General features: G+C 46.8%; 1 pseudogene; it reads right to left on the minus strand.

Annotated features, from left to right (window-relative positions):
• Positions 1–11,268: 11,268 nt before the first annotated feature.
• On the minus strand, positions 11,269–23,227 carry LOC146188092 (uncharacterized; annotated as a pseudogene).
• Positions 23,228–24,678: the final 1,451 nt, after the last annotated feature.

Consider the following 24,678-nt stretch of genomic DNA (forward strand, 5'->3'; position numbering starts at 1 on the left):
CGGAAAAAGTGGGATCTGCTGCCAGCAGGTGGTCTGTATATTGTAGCAACCATAATGTGGGACAATGCTATTACCAAACATTCAACATTTGGCGTCATAATTGAAAAATCTTCTATTATGCTGTGCGCATAACAGTTTTTTACATAATTTGCAACACCACCGCCTCTGCCATTTGGCCTACGTAAACCGTTGTAATTATAACCAGGAAACGAAACATGATCGTCATTACAAGTCAGCCAGGTCTCAGTAAACAAAAGTGCATCAAAGTTTACTTTTAAAGATTCCAAAAACAACGTGAGGCAATCGCTTTTGTTCTTCATACTACGAGCATTGATATGAATTGCAGAAAATCTAGTTTTGTCTGGGCGAAACAGTAGGTTGAAAGCATCATTATTATAATACTGACATGAGGGTTCAAAGTCCATGGAAAAATATCAACAACGATATATCTCTACAGATGCACAGATTATTCAGTCATCTTCTCCAAATCAGACAGATCACGGATCCTCAGCACATCCCCCGTCTCATTCTGGCGCGCAAGAACCTTACATCCAGAGGTCCAAACAAATTTCCATCCTACTTGCCTTTTGCGCGCAATAGCAGCTCCGAGCAACTTTTTGTTGGCTTGTGTGAGGTGCTCATTAACAAACACTGGCTCTTTCCCAGAAAAACCAAGTTTATCGTTTGAAATCCTTTGTTTCCTGGCTTTGTAGAGAAAGGCATGTCGCTTGTCCCTTTTCACAAATCGAACCAGAATATTGGTCTCGGAACTTTGTGTCGGAACCGTGTGGCACGTGTCGATGTCCGCTTCAGAGACAGGCTCGTCAATTAGTTCCCCAATTTTCATTACAATGTCCACTGGGCTTTCATCTGAGTCCACACCTTTTATCTCCAAGTTGTTCAGGCGGCTATATTGTTCAAGCTCATTTACTCTTTCGGTCAAGCGCTTGTTTTCCTTTCTGAGGTCTTCATTACATTTCAAAAGCTCAGCAATTTCTTTTCTGAGTGCTTTAACGTCTGTGCTAATTACTTTTGTTTCATCACACGTATCGCTACAGAACTTGACACTATCCTTGACACTGCGCAGTTCATGCCTCATTTCTCGTTTAAAATCCTCAAGTGCTTTCATGAACTCTTTAGACATGTTTGAAGATTTCACTTCACTGTACAAGACTCAGAAAAGGTTCAAGTTTGGCAGTAGCGCGCAAAAAGCAGCATGAAAAGGCGCTATAAATGAATAACTCGCTTACCTGCAAAGCAGGAAAAGTTAGGTGTGATGCATGCAACGTGCGCACCACTGCCAAACTGAAGAGCAGATCGATGCGGTGTCCGTTTTAAAGGCAGCTGACAGCGGAAGTCCCACGCAGACAGGTCGTCGCAGCCAGAACTGTGGTACGCTTATCACTGCGGTGACACGGTGGTGCCCACCCGTAGACAATATACCGGTCTCGATCTTGTTCCACGATGTAGGAGCAGCGTCGTAACAATGCGAAGTTAGGTGTGATGCATGCAACGTGCCCACTGCTGCCAAACTGAAGAGCAGATCGATGCGGTGTCCGTTTTAAAGGCAGCTGACAGCGGAAGTCCCACGCAGACAGGTCGTCGCAGCCAGAACTGTGGTACGCTTATCACTGCGGTGACACGGTGGTGCCCACCCGTAGACGATATACCGGTCTCGATCTTGTTCCACGATGTAGGAGCAGCGTCGTAACAATGCGAAGTTGGGTGTGATGCATGCAACGTGCCCACTGCTGCCAAACTGAAGAGCAGATCGATGCGGTGTCCGTTTTAAAGGCAGCTGACAGCGGAAGTCCCACGCAGACAGGTCGTCGCAGCCAGAACTGTGGTACGCTTATCACTGCGGTGACACGCTGGTGCCCACCCGTAGACGATATACCGGTCTCGATTTTGTTCCAAGATGTAGGAGCAGCGTCGTAACAATGCGAAGTTAGGTGTGATGCATGCAACGTGCGCACTGCTGCCAAACTCGGCGAGATACCGGTGAACGGGATCGACGAGCCAGTGGAGCCGGTGAACGGGATCGGCTGGTGCGACGGGCGGGGGGACGGTTTCGTTTCGAGTCTCATCTTGTTGAGAAAGATAATGTCCTGGTCCATCGTAGACGGGACGGAGCTCCTCTGGTTGGACAGGGAAGCGTCGAGGTCGTTGGTAGTATCGGCGGTCGGCGTTGTAATAGGAGCAAGGAGCGAAGAAGGTACGGCTACGGCAATAACGCGATGTGTGACCGGCGCGACAGCAAATGAAGCAAATTGGCCGGTCGTCTGAGGTGCGCCACTCTGCAGGATTGCGACTAAGGTAGCGACGTGGGGAAGGTGGGCTGGCAGTAGCAGCAGCCACTACAGGAACAGAGTGGGATGGTGGCGTGGGCGACACGGGGCTGGAGGACAGGCCGACGTTTGCAAGTTCTTGGCGAACTACGGCCTGTATCATGGTCACGGTGTCGGGTAGCGGAGACATGAGTGGTGTAGGAGCTAAGGCCTCGAGTTCTCTCCGGACGATACGAGTCATGTTCGTGGGATGAGAAGGCTGTTGCAAAGGGGCCAGATCATCACAGGATGATGTAGCTGCGGTGTTTGGAAGGCGCTCAAAGCGATGTACGAGGCGTCCTTGTTTAGCCTGCTCGAATTTTCGACAGACTTGAAGCACTGAGTCGACGGTGGAGCAATCCATGCAGAACAGGATGTTGAACGCATCATCCGCAATGCCCTTGAGGATATGGCCTATCTTGTCATTTTCGTCATTGAGCAGTTGACCTTGCGACACAACGCAAGAACGTCTTGAATATACGCAAGGTAGGACTCCGTGGAGGATTGGATGCGAGATGAAAGTTTTGTTTTTGCTGCGACAGCTCGACCAATGGGCTTCCCGAACAGGTCCTGAAGCTTTTTCTTACAGATTGCCCACGTCACCAGCTCTTGTTCGGGATTTTGGAACCACGTGCGAGCGGTTCCCGCCAAATAGAAAATGATGTTGGCCAGCATAATGGTCGCGTCCCAGTGGTTGTTCTTGCTGCAACGCTCGTACTCATCCAGCCAATCTTCCACGTGTCTTGTCTTCGCCATTAAATATGGGAGGGTGGCGGATTTTTGTGAGCACGACTGGCTGAGCCGAAGTTGCCCCGGTGGTAGGGGCTGCCTCGGAGGTCATAGTGGTAGTTGTTGACGTCGTTGAAAGCCCAGGTAGATGACGGCCACTGCGCAAATCCAGGTTTTGGCAGCGCAAGGGGTAATCTGTGCGCACGGGGATCTTTGGTCACCTCCACCAAGATGATACGGGGCAGAAGGCTAGCACAGGAAACCACAGCAGGCGATGGGCAAGCGTTCACAGCACAGTAGAGCAGACCACGGCAAGTGTTCAGGCAAGTCCCAACGGTTTCTTCAGCTTCGTCTTCCTTTCGCGTCACTACTGTTTATCGTCCTCTTCTTCAACATCCAGCAAAGCGCAGGGCATATATGTAACAATATTATACTCGAATGTAATGGTATCCATCCGAAAGTTGATGCAGGCGCAGTCACTGTTCCTGAAGCTCTAACGTTTAGAGATACCAGTGGCCGGGTGAATAAACCGGCGGTGGAAGCCAGCAAAAAACGACTGGAAGATTGGTGGCTTAAAGACAGAGAAGTGACATATTGTTAGTAATGTAGGAACAAAAATTTAATACATAAAATGACCATTTAGTTAACCAATCTAAGTCAGTAATTAAGATATAGGGAGAAAAATGAGCATGATTGCTTTTGCTACCACCCAGTTTCAAAGGATACGCTCCCCTATTCCATCCATCCATACATTGGGAAAGGGAATGGGAGAGGGCATGGCGGGAGGAAAACCCCAAACGCTTCAGGCACGTATAACTGAAGGAGGCACGAGAGCAACTCAGGCCAGATCGGCAAGCGTTTTGGCCCACTTTGCACTGCGCAGTTTTCTGTCTCTAAGAACGTAGGTGTCCAAGGAGAGCATCTCTGCGACCGCATATGGTACTTCTGCGCCAATGGCGTTATCGCGCAAATCTCGAACCCCGAGTGAATTGCTCATCTTCAACGCGTAGGCCAAAGCCCACATTCGTGTGGGTCCAATGACGTTGCTCGCAATCCACAATAAGCTCAAAGAGCGACACGTGTGTCGTAATGTTATACCTGACTATGGAGTTGTTGCCGTAGCCGAGTTCCTACATCACAACAATACGTTCAGAATTCCATCGTTATCTCCCAACTGCTATGCCAAAATGTAGTCACCGCATTGGCTCTTGTGCTGGCGAGAAATGCTATGCTATGCTGCTATGGTAACGCCGCGGCGCATCGACTGACGGTGCAACTATGGTGGTTGGGGTGTCCATTTACGGATACAGAGACATTAGGCGTCTGGGTGCCTTCACCGACGCCCTGGAATCAAAGAACCACCTCTTCGAGCTCCAAATCTTGTACCAAGCTTCAAGCAGCACACTAGTACTGTTAAGCGTGGAGCCGAACACATCGAAGTGTTCATAAAGCACGAGGCACAATGCATCTAGCTCACTCCTCTTTTGAAAAGATTTGTCGACAGTGAGCGATTTGTAAATATGGAAAATATTTTGTAGTTCGTTATTTTGACCTAATTCTTAGTTCTACACGCAAACAAAAATTATGCTTCATCCAAAGCCCAATACAGTTCCGCTGTGTGTAGCTCAAAATAAAGTAATAACTCATTTTTGAGGATAACACATTCCCACTGCCAAGAAAAAGTACAAAAAACCCCTGTATCGTTCCCATGTCGGACACACCCACTTGATGAAGTAAGGAAAACTCTGTAGAGGGAAACTAACCTCAAGTTTTCCTTAAAGTCACTGCAGCACGCGCTCCTCCCCAAGCAGTGAAACTGAGTGGCACTCGTGGGACGGGGCGCGACGCTATGGTAACCATGCGGCGCATCGACTGACCGTACAACTATGGTAGCTGTAGTGAAACAAATGCTGTGCACGCTTTCTCCGCGTGCTGGTTGCGTTGGCAGACTTGCTGTCCACGTGCCACGATAGTTTCCTGTCGCCCACTAGCCGTGTAGGAAGGAGAGAGGGGTAAAAATAATGGTAAATAAAGGCGTGATTTCGCGCAATATTTTTCTCAGGTTGCTGTTCACCGACATTATCATTTTCACTGCATAGCTTGATTCCAACATTAATGTTATGTGGAAGAATATTTCAATTTATATTTTTTAAAAAAGCTAGTATATAAATTTGTGGGGCAGCTGCAAGTAATAATCAACGTCAGCAGTCAAAGAGCTTGATTGATATAGGTACATGAGCACCTGCAAAAAAGCGAGCGGAAGCCCCTCTAGAAAGCTTCCCTAGCATCACTCAATGGGCCCCCACTGATGGTATCCTCTAGTGAGAACTCTACATGTTCATATTTAAAAGCTAGATACAAGCCAAAAAATGTATTTAGAAGTAGATTAGAAAGATATCAGCGTGAGGAAAATAATGAGTAATGATATACCAATTTAACAATTTGCTGTACTGCTTTATCCCTGCTTTTTGAATTTCTTAGGGGATGAGATACGATATATTACTAATAAGACCATTTCGCAAAAGGCGTCAAGAACGCGCTAAGCGGCGTTCGAAATTGATTCACAGGATGGAAAAGGCGCAATTATCCACGGACACATGTACTACGCAGTGAAGGAAGGATGGAAGGTGGGAGTGAAAGAAGAGATGGAGATATAGGTGCCGTAGTGGAGGGCTACGATCCAGCGTGCTGCAATATCTTTAGCCTCATCGCCCTTTAGTGGTCCAAATTGCCCTCTAGAATTTCTTTCTTACTTTTTTTTTGGCATGTCCCTCTTAAAATTTGGAATATGCGCTTTTCTTCTAAGCACCTATTTCAATTTAGACCATTTGCCATGAATAAAAAAAAAAACACTCCCAATGCCTTCATGGGATTTCGTATAGACGACTACGTACCATTGTGCACGTTTCCGTAGGCAAATAACTCCTCCCTCGGCAGGCGCTGTCCGACGTATTACGATGGGTTCGTTCCCTCCGTACACACGGAGGGTGAAATTGGGCTTTTCTAAGCTGAGTCATATTCCATTTCAGAACGCATGGTGAGATCTTCATCTATTAATAGCTTATGACTGGGACATGTAACAATCCACATGAATGTTTTTTTTTTTTTTTGCGAACATTGGTTGACAGGATACACCGACAGTGAGGAAATCACCTTTTAACGAGAATGGTGAAAAGAGAACGCACCTCTTTAAGAATTGCACAAATAGTCACCTCTATCAAAAGGCGCTTCCGATTTGAAGAGAAACTGCTCTTTCTCATGTCCACACACAATTTTCGGAAGCAACTAGGCTAATGCCACAAGAATACCGTCCGCTGCCGCTAACACCACTTCTTTTCAGTTTCTTGACGACTATTCGTAAGGAGTTCGGGACATCCTTCCCGCATGCTTTTTCTTTGTACTTTCTTTTTCTCCTTTACCTTTCTAAAACGTTGCAGTTGAAAGAAATGTAGATGGCCAGGAATAGTTTCAGAGCGCTGCATCAAAACCTCGCAAGGTTGAATGGTGGTAATGTTGAACGAAGAGAAACTGTACGCCAGTAGCTTTTGCTCAGTTAGCGCAACAAACGAGTGCGCCAGAGATGCAAATGCTGACGTCTAAAATTTGATTGTTTATATTATTTTTTTCCCTGTGAAGATATCAGGGTTTTTGTTCCCTGTGACGACATCATGGTGCAGAGTTTTCTTCGCTCGTCGATGACAGGAATATAGAGGCCCTCCCTGGACCTGAAAGCAAATTAAGGTGATTAGTACTAGTAATAGACCAGCACTAAAAAGGAAATGTTCATGGTACTCCGTATGATGATTTCTAAGCATATAAAGTTCAGCGTTTCTTTTTCGCTTCCCGTAGAAGTAGGCTAACTCTTCCTCATCTACCCGACGCGTATACAAAGAGGGATTTCCTTGCCTCCGCTGTGTCACTTACGAACCGTGGCAAATGAAAAATTAGATTTCTATTTAGTTAAGGAAAATTATTGGAAGTAAATTTTTTATTTATTATATAATTAGGGCGCAACCGTGGAGAACTCTGAATATTTCGACAACCTGGAGTTCTTTAAAGTGCACTGACATCGCACAGCACACGGGCACCTTGCTTTTCGCCCCATCCAAACGCGGCCGCTGAGGCCAGGATTCGATCCCTCATTCTTGGGAGCAGTAGTCGAGCGCCGTAACCACTGCGCCACCCTCGCGGGGGGAGGGGGTGGGGGGGACTAAAGTACTGTGGGTGTGTATTGGATGCTGCAGTGATTCACAATTTGGGTGCCATAAACCCGCTGGTGCGTGTGAACAATTTATATGCTCCACATGCTCGGCCCAAGGAATGACGCGTAAAAAATGTGTTTTACGGAAGTTTTACTGAGTGCAATAGCTTTGTCATTAAGGTGCTTGACGATGGCTGGCATCACGCGCGAAGTGTCTCAGAATTTTTGAGAAGCGTTGCCGTTGCCAGAAAACAAGTTCAGTGCAGCGCAAGTATATCGATTAGGCCTTTTTGCAAGTGGATGGAACACAGAGACAATCATTTGCGTATTGTCGACGTACCAGAGCGCGTGATTCTCCTGCTCTAAGGCGCGCGAAGCTCGGCCAGTGTAAGTTATTTTCAAACACTGCACTTCCCACTCGTAAATGTATCGTTCTGGTCAATTCTACGCTTTAGTTGTGTAATGAGTGAATGATGGATGCATTACCAGCATTAAAGAGCAATTAACTGCCAAAAAGTAGTACCTTTTAACTTACGATAAGCATGAAAGACTAACTTTTATTGCTTAAATTAAGTATGCTTATCACTACCATCATCTTCTTACAAATATACATCAAGTTTCTTTGATTAGTCTAAGTTATATACTACTGGAATGATATCGGATTTCATACGGCGTAATATGAGTGTCATTTTATATTGTCATCCTCGACGTTATTAACGGCAACATAGTTTTCTTCTACGCAGCATCATTGATTCACAGATTCATAATGATTTAGGTTCTTTATTTGCCATAATTACAGGGTCAGATATATAGACGGCGACACAGCAAGGTGTCGTTGCCAATGTCCCTGCGAGCCTCGACCAGGCCTTTAAGGGTACGCAATAGCGTAGGCTACCACACCAAATATCACGTCCCGCTTTCACCATGCCTTATGATGTAGCTGTGTGGCCTAGGGGTAACGTTAATGCACCGGTCCTGGCAGGCTGATTCTGATATCACTCTTCCACGTGAAAGGGTATAGGCCCCAGTTGGCAGCTCCTGCCAAACGTAACGTCAGACAACGTCCAGTCAATGCGCGGCCGTGTCAGCTGCCTCTACCGCCGGCCAGAGTGATGTTTGTGATTTTTCACTCACCACACCGAGTTGGGTATCGGATTTTTTATGAACGGGGTCTTTAACGCGATTGCTTTAAAAAAACTCTTCCGCACGTCTACGCCAGGCTTGCGGTGATAGCGGCCGGCTATCCAATGAGAAGAAACAAGCTCCGCGCGAAAAGAAGCGTTGTCCCTGGCAACGAGACAATTACTGCATTTTTTTTTTTTGTGCCGTCGAAGTTTCAGCTCTCAAGGGATAGAACAAGCTGCGATTAAAGGCTGGAATGTGTAGTTGCTTGAATGGCTCTCTCTCTGAACTACAATTCAATCGCCACCATTAAAATGTATCGGATTGATTGCTGTCCATTCAGCCCTTTTATTGCATTGGCATCATATTAGCTCTCTTTTTATTGTATCTGCATTGCCCTCGAACCATTTATTGCCACAGCAGGAAAATTTAAGAAGGAAATAAATCGTGATGATGATGATCGCTACCCTGCAGTTAATTTTGCGTCTAGCGCAATCCTATTGCACCAGAAAAGAGTTACCGCTTTATACGTTATTAGAAGTTTTATTATCATAAAGGTTGACATTCAGTCGTGCACAGACTCAGGAGACAGAGCTAATCCGCGCAGTCGACTAGGAAATGCAATATAAGCGTCGCTGCCCCGCCATCAGCAAAGGATCTTTGCAGCCTGTTTACCTTTAGCTAATACAGTCCCTCTCATAATAACTGTAAACTGTCTTGATCTCCCTCAATAGTAACTTGAACGCAGCGAATCTCCTTTTCTTGTCTGCCTTTCACCGTCACAGGCACGCTCTGCATGTACTAACATGAACCAGCTATGACACCACGCCCTATTTAAGCCTAATTTGTCGACGTGAAGCGAGGATCCATGCAAGATCTGAAATCATTCAATATGCCAGATGTCCCGCCTAAATTTAACTAAGTCTTTCAAAGACCCCCAGTCTTCTAGACAAACCAAACAAACACCGTCATGTAGAGAGCCGTGTGAAATAGCCGACCTCTTAAGTGCATGCTAGAGGAAAAGCTGCTTAGTACAATCTTTATATATCTTGAGTAATCGCCTGTGGAATTCCCGCTAACAATGTACTGCTTGAGAACCTTTTTCATCGGCCCTGGAAGGAACAAGCGTGAAATTTAAAATGTACCGCTTGATTAGTATTAGTTCACCGTCCTTGCCGCGCTGTCGAACGAACAACCAAGCTTAGCTCTGGAACACTGAGACTTTCGAAGATTTATTGAGGGCTAAGTCGTTGCATATTTAAGATGATCTAAAGTCTCTAAAAAAGTGGATTTTTCCAAGCTGATAATGCTCTAAACTTATCTTGTTGCTGCTAAGTAGTCGAATAGCTTTGCAGATATAAATACAGGGACCGCATAATAGGTCAGATGACCTTCCTTCAGTGACCTAACAATATGTTTAAATCTCTGTTAAATGTAGGTATATATCGCTGGAAACCTGATAAACTTCTAACCTTTTAAATGCCTGCTTACTGCGAGAGACAAACACAATATCACTCGTGCCACCAACTTCAACGCAGAGAGAATCGTTGGAAGGCCCTGACCAGTAGCAGAGTGCGTTATAAAGCACCAGGAGGAAAAAAAAACTCATCTTGCGTGTCTAGCTAGGACTTCCGGGAAGCTTTTTTTTATTTTGCTACCATAGCTCAAAAGTGCGAAATGCAAAGGCATTTTAGAGGTAGCAGCGAAAATACGCGCTTTGAAATCCTTAACCTGATTACATCTGACCTCCTGGAAGTGACGTACCACGCATCTTTTGAGAAACTTTATGTCGCCGAAGCTCAATTTTTTTCTCAATGCAGCTCAAAAAACTTCACTAATTAACGCTGCTGGGTATGTTGTGCATTCTTATAATATATTCTATATAAAAGCCTACTGTTCTGCTTGCGAATGTTCAGCTCGACACACACAAAGCTTCCATATGAAAATGCATTCTTGCTTACTTGTTCTTGGCTATACTCCTAGAGTTCCTTGGAAATTCCAGACCTCGTTGAAAAGGTTGCTATGTCCGGAAGGTAACTTCAGAAAGAGGTCATCAGTGACCAGGCGCCATACAACGTTGGGCTGGAAACAAAAAAGAAACCATGCAAACAACCTACCTTTATATATTTTAATTTCTTTTTGGAAGGTGAATGTGCAAACACATGGATAGCATACAACGCAAGCTTTTTTGAAGGGACGAGGGAAAGACGACGCATCGAATACTACCACCCACGTACTGCTCTGATTTAAAACAAATAACTGCTGGACAGGAAGGATTGACATTTTTACACATCGCTTTTTGCGCCCACAAAAGCAAAATTAAAGTCCCAGTGTTTTGCCTTCATTAACAAAGCTTTTTCTGTTCAGTGGTTGCATTGCAAAAGCTATATCAAGTTTTATTTCCCGCTGGCAGAATGCACATCACTGCATTGTGACGGTTGCTTGAGGGGAAGTATTTCTCCTGATGCAACGACGCGGAGCACACTGTGAGCCCAGAATACAGGACATGTTGGCTGTGATTGCCAGGTTTCTAGATTAAATTCAGTTCAATTCAAAACTTTATTCCAGCGATGTGTTGGAAGTCATGCCTAACCCAGCTCCCTGGTTCCACTACCAGGCCACTCCAGTGCCACTCCTACAAAGATGCAGCTGAACTAATAATGCCCCAGACGGATCCATTATATGAGCTGGAGAATATGCCGTGTGCCTTGTTTTGTACGGAATGCACGGAACAGGTTGATCAAATCAGATATTGTTTATTTGAGAACCACCAATCCGAAACCAGATATGATGAGGATGACGAAAACATTTCTTTTTTTATACATACAAGGAGTGTACGGGAGCGGTCTTTAAGGGGCCGCCGCTTACAATTACTGGGTGGCCTCCCTCTTAAGAGAGCCCATTGGCGTCGACCGCGGCCAGAGCCCGCTCGACTAAGGCTCGTTGCGCCGTTAGGTCAAAGCAGCCGAGCAGGGCTGCCTCCCGGGAAGTGTTGGATAGGAGGGGTAGATTGGTTTTTTTATATGTCCACGCCATGTGGAAAATGTCCGAGGACTTTTTTTCACAGTGCAGGCATTTTCCGCAAGCGGGGTCAAAGTATTTTATTACTGCCGGGCACACTTAAGTTTTGATGTAAAATCGAAGGAGAATGCGCTCCTCCGCCTTTGTGAGGCCCTTGCAGGGCTTAGGATAGATTAGATAGTTGGATTGATATTGTTAAGGGAAACTTACACAGCGGTAAAAGCCAGATAACTCTCAGAAGCTCACACCACCAGCACAAACCCAGCTTAGCTTGAGCGTCGTCTTCTTCACAACACCACACCAGTGCGTCGTCGTCATCTAGATATTGCGCACCGTAACAGTATTCCCCGCGCGGGAGAAGCACCGTCCCGGTGCTGCCTACACAGGAGAACTTGAATAGTACGGTTTCAGACGGGCCACGTGCACAATTTCTGGATGAGGGGTTGTGGAAGGATACTTGGGCTGTAGAGGGGCGATCTCATAAGTCACATCGGTGACTTGTCGCAGGACGCAGTAAGGACCTACGTAACGAGGCAGAAGTTTCTCGCACATGCCCACACGACGGGCCGGGAGCCAAAGAAGCACGAGGGAACCAGGAGGGTAGTGGACGTCTCGGTGATGTAGGTCATAACGACGCTTTTGTGAGCACTGAGACGCGTCAAGCCGGTCTCGAGCAATGTGGCGGGCGGCATCAGCTCGGGCGATGGCGTCCGAAGCGTAACTACAAGAAGAGTTGTCAAGGGGCAGCAAGGTGTCGAAGGGGAGTAAAGGGTTGCGGCCGAAAAGTAGATATAAGGGAGAGTATCCGGCGGTATCATGGCGTGAGGAGTTATAGGCGAACGTGACGAAAGGTAAGGAGATGTGCCAGTCACGATGGTGATCGGACACATACATAGATAGCATATCGGTCGGTGTGCGATTAAGGCGCTCAGTAAGACCGTTCGTTTGCGGATGGTAGGCCGTGGTGAATTGGTGACGAGTAGTGCATGAGCGGAGGAGGTCATGAAGAACTTTAGAAAGGAAACAGCGGCCACGATCTGTGAGCAGTTGACGCGGAGCGCCATGAATCAAGATTACGTCATGCAAAAGAAAGTCAGCAACGTCGGAGGCGCAGCTGGTGGGGATGGCCCTGGTTATAGCATATCGGGTAGTATAATCAGTCGCCACAGCAATCCATTTGTTTCCAGACGTCGACGTCGGAAAAGGCCCAAAAAGATCGAGGCCCATACGAGAAAACGGTTCAGTCGGCACTGAGATTGGTTGCAGGGGCCCACTAGGTTGAAGCGATGGTGTCTTACGGCGCTGACATAGCTCACAAGCGGCGACATAGCGACGGACAGAGCGGTAGAGACCAGCCCAGAAAAATCGTCGTCGCACACGGTCGTACGTGCGTGATACTCCCAAGTGTGCTGCTGTAGGGGCGTCGTGAAGTTGGGCGAGGACAGTAGAGCGCAGATGAACCGGAACAAACCAGTAAAAGGTCCGCGCCATCTGGACGCATGTTGCGTCTGTATAATGTCTCGTTATGGAGCACAAACATGCTGGCGCAAGAGTCGGGGTTGCCGCGCAGCTGGTCTATAATTGGTTGCAGGGCAGGATCCCGACGCTGTTCGGAGGCGATATTTATAAAATCCGAGATGGACAAAATGTAGTCGTCAGCAGTATGGTCGGACAAATCGGGAGGATCTACGGGATGGCGGGACAAGCAGTCAGCGTCTTGGTGTAAGTGGCCGGACTTGTATACCACTGTAAACTCGTACTCTTGTATTCGCAAGGCCCAGCGACCTAAACGGCCAGTGGGGTCCTTAAGTGAGGACAGCCGACACAAAGCATGATGGTCTGTCACTACACAGAAGGACCGCCCAAACAAATAAGGGCGAAATTTGGTCAGCGCCCAAACAAGTGCGAATTAAGTGCTCTCAAGCACTGGCGGGCGTCGGTTGATGTTGAGCTGCAGCAACTGTCTGACCGAATTCGCGCGGTTGAAGTAGACCTTGCTGAATCCAAGACGAAGGAAACCACGTCAGAGGATGCGCCCGGTCCTAACACCCTAGGTACCATTGGCACGCAGCTTCGCAAAATTGAGTCGAGATGCGAAGACGCCGAAAACAGGCTAAGGCGATCGAATCTGCTTTTCTTTGGCGTGGCGGACGAGTCGTCTGAAACTTGGTCAACTGCAGAAAGCAAAGTAATTGAGCTTTGCCGCGATAAACTTGAAATAAATCTCGAGCCAACACAAATTCAACGAGCACACCGTCTAGGGCAGTTCCACGCTGGCAAATGCCGCCCAATCATCGTTAAATTTACCTTCTTTAAGGATAAGAGTCTCATTCTGGAAAATGGGAAGAAGTTTAAGGACACCGATTATGCTGCACGGGAGGATTTTTCGTTTCATACACGGCTAGCCAGGAAAAAACTGCTAGAATTTGCGAAGTCCAAAAAAACCGCCTACAAGTTAAGTGTTGATAAACTTCGCATGGGCGATTTAGTCTATATTTATGACACTGATGTTAACCAAGTAACCGAAGTTTCAAGATAGCCACGACGTAAAACCAATCGAGTTATCAATACCCCAGTCCAGCCAACTAGCGATATTATTCCATGTCCGCCGCTCCATTTGTCATTCACTAACATACGTAGCCTTTTCCCTAAACGCACTGAACTATGTTCATATCTCGATAATAGCCACTGCGACGTACTGCTTTTAACAGAGACTTGGTTGCGCCCTGACGTTAGTAGCGAAGAAGTTCTGCCAGATAGCAATAAATTTCAAATTTACCGTAAAGATAGGACGAACAAAAAAGGTGGTGGAGTATTAATCGCAGTTAAAGATAACATTCAGTCTTTTTTTATCGATATCCCTAGTGCAGTAGAAATCGTATGGGTAGCAATACAATCCCGTTTGGGTAACTCTATTTTGGGCGTCTGCTACAGACCTCCGGACAGTCCCCCTAAGTTTGTGCCCGACCTTCATGACAATATCATTGCCATTAGAAATAAGTTTCCTAAGTCTGACATCTTTTTGTTTGGAGATTTTAATTACCCTGACATTGATTGGTGTAACTTATCTTGTAATTCCTCTGCTTCCAATGAATTCGTACAACTTACACTAGACTTTTCTTTTGTCCAGTTGGTAGACCATCCTACACGAGAAGCTAATATTTTAGACCTTATCTTAACTACTTCTCCGCACAGGGTCAGGGACATTACTTTTGATGAAGGATTCAGCGATCATAAACTTCTACAGTTATCACTTAATGCTCCTTTTTTTCACGTCGCGCTCAACCTAAACAAATCCTAAATTATAACAAGGCTGACTTCAACGCTATAAATCGTGGTCTGGAATGTTTCTCTGAACAGTTTTTTCGCGATTTTTCCTCCCGATCTGTTAACAAAAACTGGTCTTTGTACAAGGAAAAAATGACAGAACTCGTGCGCAATTACATTCCTCTAATAACGTTTCGTGTTAACGTATCTAAACCTTGGTTTAACAAATCACTTCGTACATTAAAAAACAAGAAGAAACGCCTTTTTAAATCAGCGAAGCGACTTTGCACGCAGTATTCGAAAACACAATATAAGTTATGTGAAGCATCATACTGCCATGCCGTCCGTAAGGCGAAGCGCAAATTTCTGTCACATGATCTTCAATCGCTCATGAAAAATAATCCAGCCAAATTTTGGAAAACCATCTCCCCCCATCACGCACGTTCGACAATATTTCTTTACTGGATGCAACCGGATGTCCCATTCCTCAGGACAGCTGTGCAACAGTTTTTAATGATTTTTTCACATCTGTTTTCACTAACGAAGACCATTCCAACCTACCTAGCCCACAAAAAACCGATTTCCCTTTCATGAGTGCAATAGACATCACTATAGAAGGCATTGCATCTCTAATCAAAAGTCTCAAAATATCTACTTCTTCAGGATTAGACGGAATAAATACCAAAATTCTAAAACACACTGTAGATGCCTCTAGCCTCATCCTCTGTCATATTTTCAAACAGTCATTAGAAACTGGCGAAATTCCGCATGACTGGAAGATTGGTCAAATAATCCCCGTGTATAAATCTGGTAACAAACACTCTGTCAGTAACTACCGCCCCATATAGCTAACAAGTGTTCCATGCAAATTACTAGAACACATCATTGCATCTAACGTTGCCTTCCACCTGGAGCGAAACGGTTTCTTCTTCGCACACCAACGCGGTTTCAGAAAAGGGTTTTCCTGTGATACACAATTATTAGAATTTACTACTGACCTCTTTAAGAACATGGACGAAAATTGCCAGACTGACTGCATATTCATTGATTTCTCTCGTGCATTCGACCGCGTCGCCCACTGTCGCCTCATAGCTAAATTGTCACTGCTTAATGTACACAACCTAACACTCTCTTGGATTAGAAACTTTATGTCATTTCGCAAGCAGTTCACTCTTTTCAATAACTTTTCATCTCCCCTTAGCGACGTCACATCTGGCGTTCCTCAAGGTAGCGTCCTCGGTCCTTTATTATTTTTAATATACATTAATGACCTCCCATTTCACATAAGATCATCAGTTCGGCTGTTCGCTGATGACTGCATAATTTATCGTAAAATCCGTTCTCTCACTGACCATGTCATCCTTCAGCAGGACTTGGAGTACGTAACTAACTGGTGCAGATCATGGCAAATGACACTTAACACGGAAAAATGCAAAATAATGACAGTCAGTAGGAAGCATTCCCTCTCAACCCACAATTATTCACTCAACAGGATTTCACTAACCCGCACATCTTCTTATAAATATCTCGGCGTTCATCTTACCGAAAATCTTTCATGGGCGACGCATATTGAAAATATAACCGCCAAAGCATCGCGCACGCTCGCTATCTAAAGCGAAATCAACATAGCGCACCTATTTCTACTCGTAAGCTCGCATTTCTAACTTTCGTTCGTCCTCAACTAGAATATGCATCAGCCATCTGGTCACCACATCAAGAGTATCTAATCAAATCCCTAGAAGCTATTCAAAACCGTGCAGCACGTTTTATTTCCCATGATTACAGCCGCCATACCAGCGTGACTAACATCAAGTTGTCCTTATCGCTCACAAGTTTACAATCACGTCGGGATATCGCGCTTATCTGCTTGCTACACAAACTAATCTACAGTTACCATGCATCAACAGTGCCACTTACTAGACCGACTCGCACTTCCCACCGCCTGAATAATAAAATAAGTTTTCAACGTCTATTCGGCCGAACACATGCATTTACCTTTTCTGCCTTGCCACGGGCTATAAAGGGTTGGAATGGTCTTCCCGAACGCATCGCTAACATATCTGACCCACTAAAATTCAAAAACGAATTGAGTACCTTTTTGCAGTCAGAATAACTTTTTTATATTGCGTTCACTGTGTCAGGTTGATTTCGTCCAATGCCGCTAACTATTGTATAATGTCATAATCCTCTGTTTATTACTTCCCATGCATGCTCTAATACTTATTTGCAGTTCCAGTCCTGTATAACTGTTACCTTTTGTATTTTAAACTATGTACCATTGTTCCTTTTGATACACTGTAACCCCTCCCCCTCACACAATGTTCCATGTTTGGCACCTGCGAGGTATTTGTATAAATAAAAATAAATAAAAAAGTGCAAGGCATTCCCGCTCTGTAATTGAATAATTGTGCTCAGAGGACGAAAGCAAGCGGCTGGCATAAGCAATGACGCGGGAGGACCCATGATGGGTTTGGGCAAGGACCGCACCAATACCATGGCCGCTAGCGTCGGTGCGCAGTTCGGTAGGTGCAGAAGGATCGAAGTGCGCCAAAACAGGTGGTGTAGTGAGGGCGGAAATAAGCGTCGTGAAGGCATATGCTTGGTCAGAACCCCATGTGAAAGGTACGTTTTTCTTCAGAAGAGAGGTAAGCGGACGAGCGATGTCTGCGAAGTTCCGAATGAAGCGGCGGAAGTAGGAGGAAAGGCCAAGGAAGCTTCGCACGTCACTTGAGCTACGTGGGGTGGGGAACTCGCGCACGGCTCGAACCTTGTCAGGGTCGGGCTGTACACCATTTGCATCAACCAAATGACCCAGGAATTTGATTTGGCGCCTACCGAAGCTGCATTTTTTTGGCGTTCAGTTGAAGACCGGCGCGGCGAAAAACGGCCAGGACTGTAGACAGTCGATCAAGGTGGGTTGCGAACGTGGAAGAGAAAACTACGACGTCATCTAAGTAGCATGAACATGTTGTCCACTTGAAGCCACGGAGGAGCGAGTCCATCATGCGCTCGAATGTCGCAGGAGCGTTAAAGAGTCCAAATGGCATCACCTTGAATTGATAGAGTCCGTCGGGGGTGACAAATGCGGTTTTCTCGCGATCCCGTTCGGCGACAGCAATTCGCCAGTAGCCTGAACGCATGTCGATGGAAGAAAAATAGCTGGCCCCATGCAAGCAGTTAAGCGCGTCGTCAATTCGTGGAAGAGGGTAAACATCTTTTTTTGCTATTTGATTAAGGTGGCGATAGTCCACACAAAATCTCCAACTTTGGTCTTTCTTTTTGACCAATACGAGAGGGGACGCCCAGGGACTGCAGGAAGGCTCAATAATGTTTTGCGTCAGCATCTTGTCAACTTCTTTCTGTATAGCATGCAGCTCAGTAAGGGAAACACGATAAGGCCGTCTGTGGATGGGGCTGGCATCACCCGTATTGATTCGATGGGTCACAACGGATGTTTGGCCCAATGGTCGGTCCCCGAAATCAAATATATCAGCGTACGACAGCAAAAGGTCGGACAGAGCTCTGGCTTGGTCATCTGGCAGATCCGCAGATATCATGCTTGAAAAGAGGTTCGAATGTGAAGAAGCTGATATATGCTGCTCCGACAGATGCTGAGGCGTTAGAGCAGCAACTTCGCAGTCCGCCAAAGGAACCAGATCAGCAAGTGCGATGCCATGGGGTAAAACTTGGGTCGAGCGGCTGAAGTTAAGGACGGGAAGAGAGGTGCGGTTAGCAGTGACAGTCACAACGGTATGAGGGAGTATGATGTTGCGACGCAGAAAATCATCGGTAATTGGGCAAGTGACGTATGTGCCGTCAGGAACTGCGGGGAACGGGGCCAGTGGAACATAAAAGCAGCTTCGGGTGGTAGACGAACAAATTCGGCGGATCGGAGGCGGGGCTTGACATCGCTGGTTTCGGGGCAGTAGGGCAGGTCTAAGCGAAGAAGGCCAGTTGAGCAATCAATCAGGGCAGAATGGGCCGTTAAAAAGTCGATGCCGAGGATCACGTCATGAGGGCAGCGGTCGATAACAGTGAAGAGGACAGGGGTAGGGCGACCGGAAATACTGACGCGCGCAGTGCACAGTCCCACGACGGCAGCGACGCTTCCATCGGTGACACGAACGGCGGATGAAGCGGCGGGTGTGACAACCTTTTGAGACGGCGGCGAAAGGATGAGCTGAGGACTGAAATTTGGGCACCAGTGTCAATGAGGGCAGTAACTGGGGCACCATCCACACAGATGTCTAGAAGGTTGCTGCGATTAGCGAGGGTCAGCAGAGGATTTTCGGACCGGGTCGTCAATGCAGCATCACCTCCGGGAGCTGCATTGGTTAGTTTTCCAGAAGACAGCCAGAGAAGTGAGGAGATGGTGGACGGTGAGGTAGGGGCGAGCGGGAACTCCGGGTCTGAGGCGACGGTGAGCGGCTGGACATGCGCGGGGCTGGCGAGTTAAAGTCACGAGAGTGAGTATCCCGGAAATGGTTTGGGAGTGGATATTCGGCGCTGCTTTCTTTATGCAGAACTATGGTTGCTGTGCAGCCACTATATATATCTTCCAGCACTTTCACGTACGGCTCGTCTACCCCCTGATTTCGCAATGCCTGCATCACCGCCGAGGTTTCAACTGAGTCAAATGCTTTTTCGTAATCAATGAATGCTATGTATAAGGGCTGGTTATATTCCGCGCATTTTTCTATCACCTGATTGATGGTATGGATATGATCGATAGTAGAGTACAGTTTCCGAAACCCTGCTTGATCCTTTGCTTGATTGCAGTCTAAGGTTGTCCTGGTTCTATTAGCGATTACCTTAGTAAATACCTTATACATAACAGACAGTAAGCTGATTGGTCTGTAATTTTTAAGGTCCTTAGAGTCCCCTTTCTTGTGAATGAGGATAATGTTTGCATTCTTCCATGCTTCCGGTACCGTCGATGACACCAGGCACTGCGTATACAGGGTGGCCAGTTTTTCTAGCACGATATCCCCCCCGTCCTTCAGCAAATCTGTAGTTATCTGATCCTCTCCAGCTGATTTCCCCCTTTTCATATTTTCTAGTGCTTTCTTGACCTCGTCCTTCGTCACTGGTGGAACGTCTGACTGTTTTTCCCTACCGCCAATCTCATTACGGTCCTGACTACTTTGGCTACTGTAGAGATCTGTATAGAACTCCTCGGCTACTTTGACTATCTTGTCCATATTAGTGATGACGTTACCCGCCTTGTCCCTTATCGCATACATCTGGTTTTTGCCTATGCCCAATTTCTTCTTTACCGCTTTAAGGCTTCCCCCGTTCTTTACAGCATGCTCAATTTTCTCCATGTTATACTTCCTTATATCGGCCACCTTGCGCTTATTGATTAGCTTTGATATCTCGGCCAATTCGATCTGGTCTGTTGGATTGGAAGCTTTCATACTCTGCCGTTTCTTAATCAAATCTTTCGTCTCCTTAGACAGCTTACCGGTATCCTCTCTAACTATCCTACCGCCTACTTCTACCGCGCACTCAGTAATGATATCTCTGAAATTATTGTTCCTTGCCTCTAGGGTAATGTCGCCATCCTCAGTTAGAGCTGAATACCTATTCTGTAGCGAGATCCTGAACTCTTCTGCCCTCCCCCTCACCGCTAATTCGTTGATGGGTTTCTTTCTTACTAATCTATTGCGTTCCTTCTTCAGATTTAGGCTAATTCGGGACCTCACCATCCTGTGGTCACTACATCGAACTTTCCCGATTACCTCTACATCCTGCACAATGGCGGGGGTTGAACACATTATGAAGTCGATTTCATTTTTAGTCTCTCCGTTAGGACTTTTCCATGTCCATTTCCGGTTCTTCCGTTTGCTGAAGAAGGTATTCATGATTCGTAAGTTATTGCGCTCTGCAAACTCAACTAGTAACTCCCCCCTGCTATTCCTAGAACCAATGCCATAGTCACCTACTGCCTTGCCTCCTGCCTGTTTTTTCCCTACCTTGGCATTGAAGTCGCCCATTAGTACAGTATACTGCGTCTTTACTTTTCGCATTGCCGATTCTACATCTTCATAGAAGCTTTCAACTGCCTGGTCATCATAACTACATGTAGGTGCATAGGCCTGTACAACCTTCAGTTTATACCGCTTATTAAGCCTAATTACGATGCCTGCAACCCTCTCATTAATACTATAGAATTCATCTATATTACCCGCTATATACTTATTGACAAGGAAACCTACCCCTAGTTGTCGCCTCTCTGGTAAACCTCGATAACACAGTACATGCCCATCCTTCAGTACAGTATATGCCTCATTCGGCCTCCTAACCTCACTAAGCCCTATGACATCCCATTTCATGCCCTCTAGTTCCTCTAACAGCACTGCTAAACTAGCTTCACTAGCTAGGGTTCTAGCATTAAACGTTGCCAGGGTCAGTTTCCAATGGCGGCCTGTCCAGCGGAGCCAGGCTTTCTTAGCACCCCCTGCTGCGGCACAGGTCTGACCGCCGCCGTGGTCAGTTGTTCCGCAGCCGCTGGTGACTGAGGGCCGAGGTTTTATGGAGCTTATCATAGGAGGTTGTGGCCAATTACTGCACCAGGGTGGCCAACTCCTGTTCTGGAAAGTATCGGGGTCGAGGTGGCGGAATCCAACGACTGCGGCAATGACGAGAAATATGGCCGACACGGGAACAGTTGAAACAGATCGGTCGGTCATCCGAGGTTCGCCATTCGTCCGGATTGCGGTAGCGGTAGCGGTATCGCGTCGGCAAGGGCGCAGTTGGAGCCGCAGCTGCTACCACCGGAACGGTGGGTTGGACAGATGGCTGTGCATTAGGTTGGAACGAGGGCTGTGCAGAAGACTGGCCAGAGTTGAAGCCCACGTTCGCGTTGAGGCCCACATTTGCGAACTCCTGGCGAACGACAGATTGTATTAAAGCTATAGTAGCATCTGCAGGCTGAGGAGCGAACGCAACGGGCGCCATAGCTTCTATCTCTCGGCGAACAATTCTGGTCAAGTTTGAAGGCAGCGATGGCTGCTGCAGTGTTGGACTGTCTTCGCACGAAGACGTAGCAGCTGTGTTTGGCAAGCGGTCGAAGTGGGGAGTAATGCGACGCTGTTTTGCTTGCTCAAACTGCCGGCAAACTTGGATGACTGAGTCGACCGTCGGACAGGCTTTGCAAAGCAGCAGATTGTAAACATCGTTTGCAATGCCCTTTAATATGTGGCCAACTTTGTCTGACTCGGACATGGCGCTGTCCACTTTTCGGCATAAGTCTAGAATATCTTGAATATACGACAGATATGATTCCGTGGAAGACTGGGCACGGGAGGCGAGGTCTTTTTGTGCGCTGAGCTTGCGTCCGATCGGCTTGCCGAATAGATAGCGAAGCTTCTCTTTGCACATATCCCAGGATGTGATATCATCTTCATGCGTCTCAAACCAGACGCGCGCCGTACCCGCCAGATAGAAGATGACGTTTTCGAGCATGAGGGTCGCGTCCCAATGATTGTGCTTGCTTACTCGCTCGTACATACCGATCCAGTCTTCTACGTCGACCTGGTCGGTGCCGCAAAAGGTGCCCGGATCACGAGGCTGCGTCATGACGACTGTGGAAGCCGGTGGTGCAGCTTAAGCTGATGTCGCGTCGGATGGCATAGTGATGGTACCAATCTGGCGGCCACTACGGAGATCCAGGTTTTCTACGGGTGCACGTCCAGCAATCCTCCACCAAATGTTAAGGGAAACTTACACAGCGGTAAAAGCCAGATAACTCTCAGAAGCTCACACCACCAGCACAAACCCAGCTTAGCTTGAGCGTCGTCTTCTTCACAACACCACACCAGTGCGTCGTCGTCATCTAGATATTGCGCACCGTAACAATATAGTAATTGAAATATTTCTTCGAAAGTATAGGCAGGACTGGATTCGGAGTCCGGACCGGTGGGAGACGAGGTTGGTGCCCGGAAAGTGGGCGCGCGGGCGGCATCATCGGCCGTTTCGTTTCCCTCGAGGCCAGTGTGAGCAGGAGTCCAGACAAATGTTCGATGCGCGGGGGCACCGAGACAATCGCTCTTTTGCAAACTTTTGCTGGCGAAGTATGATATGTACGCCTGCTCGATATTGTGGCAGGCACCACTAGAGTGGGTCATGATGACCCGTGAGTCCTGATTTCCGGCTGCTAGCGTGATGGCAACCTCTTCCACGTGTGTTATGTTGTGTGCAACGGAAAGTGAGTCCGTTTACTACAGTGTTTTGATGAACGAGTGCGGCTGTGTACCAACCCCCATGGTGCGGGCCGGAGGCGTCCACGTAGAAGACTATGTTTGTGTCCGTAGCGGTGAGCCAAGGCTTTCGCACGCGCGAGACGTCTGCCACTATGGTCCTCTCGTGTCATGTTGACCGGAAGAGGGCGCACGTGCAAAGCAATTTTCCACTCTGTTGGGATATGTAAGCCTTCTTCCGAATGTATTCAGTGGTAGATGCATAGTCGGGCAAAGAGACGGCGACCCGACAGCGTTTTAGTCAGCCTTGTGTATTGGTGCATCATGTGTGCTTCTCGTAGTTCATTAAAGGTGTTCATCCCCAGGCCAAGTAGGCGCTGTTTGGAGGTGTTGACCGGTAGGTCGAAGGCACGCTTGTATATTTTATCGAGAATGATTGGTTTCTAGTGCACATTTGACTAGAATGCACTAGAAACCAGAAAAGCGAAAACATATGTGCACCTCCCGCCAAGGATGCCCCGAATGATCTTTCCTACCATTCTAAAATAGAAGGCCTGAGGAGGGCCCTCTAATTTCTGGCGTGACGGTGTAGGCCTCAAGCAGCCAGTAGACAAGTGGCGGCAGCGCCAACGCGCTGAGGGGGGCAGCCATGAAATAATTGCAGTTAATAAATCTCGCATCTCCGCATCTGCGTTGAGAATAAGTGAAATCATATGAAAGTTTGGGGAGTAGGATGCGGCACTTCGTGGCTGCTGACGTTACGTTGAGTTCTTTCCTTTTCTTTTTACTCAAAACTTCTTCCTGCATTACGGCAGATGTTAGGACTCCTAAAAACTAATATTTAATTTCAATCGGGTATTTTTTTCTTACATAGAACACATGGACCACCTTATGCTGCTCGCTTGCGTACACGACGCGTACTAATTGTCATTGTTAGAAATGTTTCATTCAAATTCGTCAGCCCTGAGAAGGCTGCAACTTGTAGAATGTGGTTATAACACACGAGGTGCGAAACTGCAAGTTCTTTCTGATACGTTGCATTATTCATACATCACAGTCAAGACAGCGTACTTCAAGAGCTGGAATACCAACAAACCATGTATCAGAATCACATTGCACTTCATCCAGCGCTTCACTTTAGCTTTGCTGGGGGACAACTTTCTGCGAATGTGCAGCTACAGATACGACACGCGCCACCACAATGCGCAGCATTATTTAATTCCTCCAGAAATTTCACGCATCGAGCTTTGGAATACTATACCATCACGAAGGAATTGAACGTTAATATCACATCAAGCTATTCTAGCTTTAGTATATAAATGACATTAAATTTAGAACAACAGGCCGTGTGCATGCTTATGACTGCACTATCTGTCGGGAATCCCGAGAAGCGTTTTTGGGCCACAAGTCTCCTGCAGCGTCTTGCTGCCAGTTGCGCAATGCGCTTGCTTTGACAATGTACGCCACGTTCATTGGTCATGATTATAAGTTCACATAGGTAGTGGCCCAAAAGAATACATTTCTAAGTGTGTTCACAACAGTTATACGAGATTGTACGCAAATGCCCAGCTGCATTTATTGATTTTTTTTGTGTGTGTTTAGATCTGGATGAAGCAGATTTGCAATTTGGAGTGTGCCTCCTGTAGCAAGTAAGCAGTCTGTGTGAAATCCAGCAATCAGATTCGAGCTCTGACAGCAGTGATAGCTTGCACCCAGGAAGACATATTTGACAAGGTCTGTAGCACACGCGTTGGTTTTAATATGGACTTCTATATTGCTGGCATAAGGAAGAAAAAAATTGAAATTCAAG

Source organism: Amblyomma maculatum, chromosome 5 (genome assembly GCF_055883805.1).
Source record: "Amblyomma maculatum isolate TAMU_Amacu chromosome 5, ASM5588380v1, whole genome shotgun sequence".
NCBI lineage: Eukaryota > Metazoa > Arthropoda > Arachnida > Ixodida > Ixodidae > Amblyomma > Amblyomma maculatum.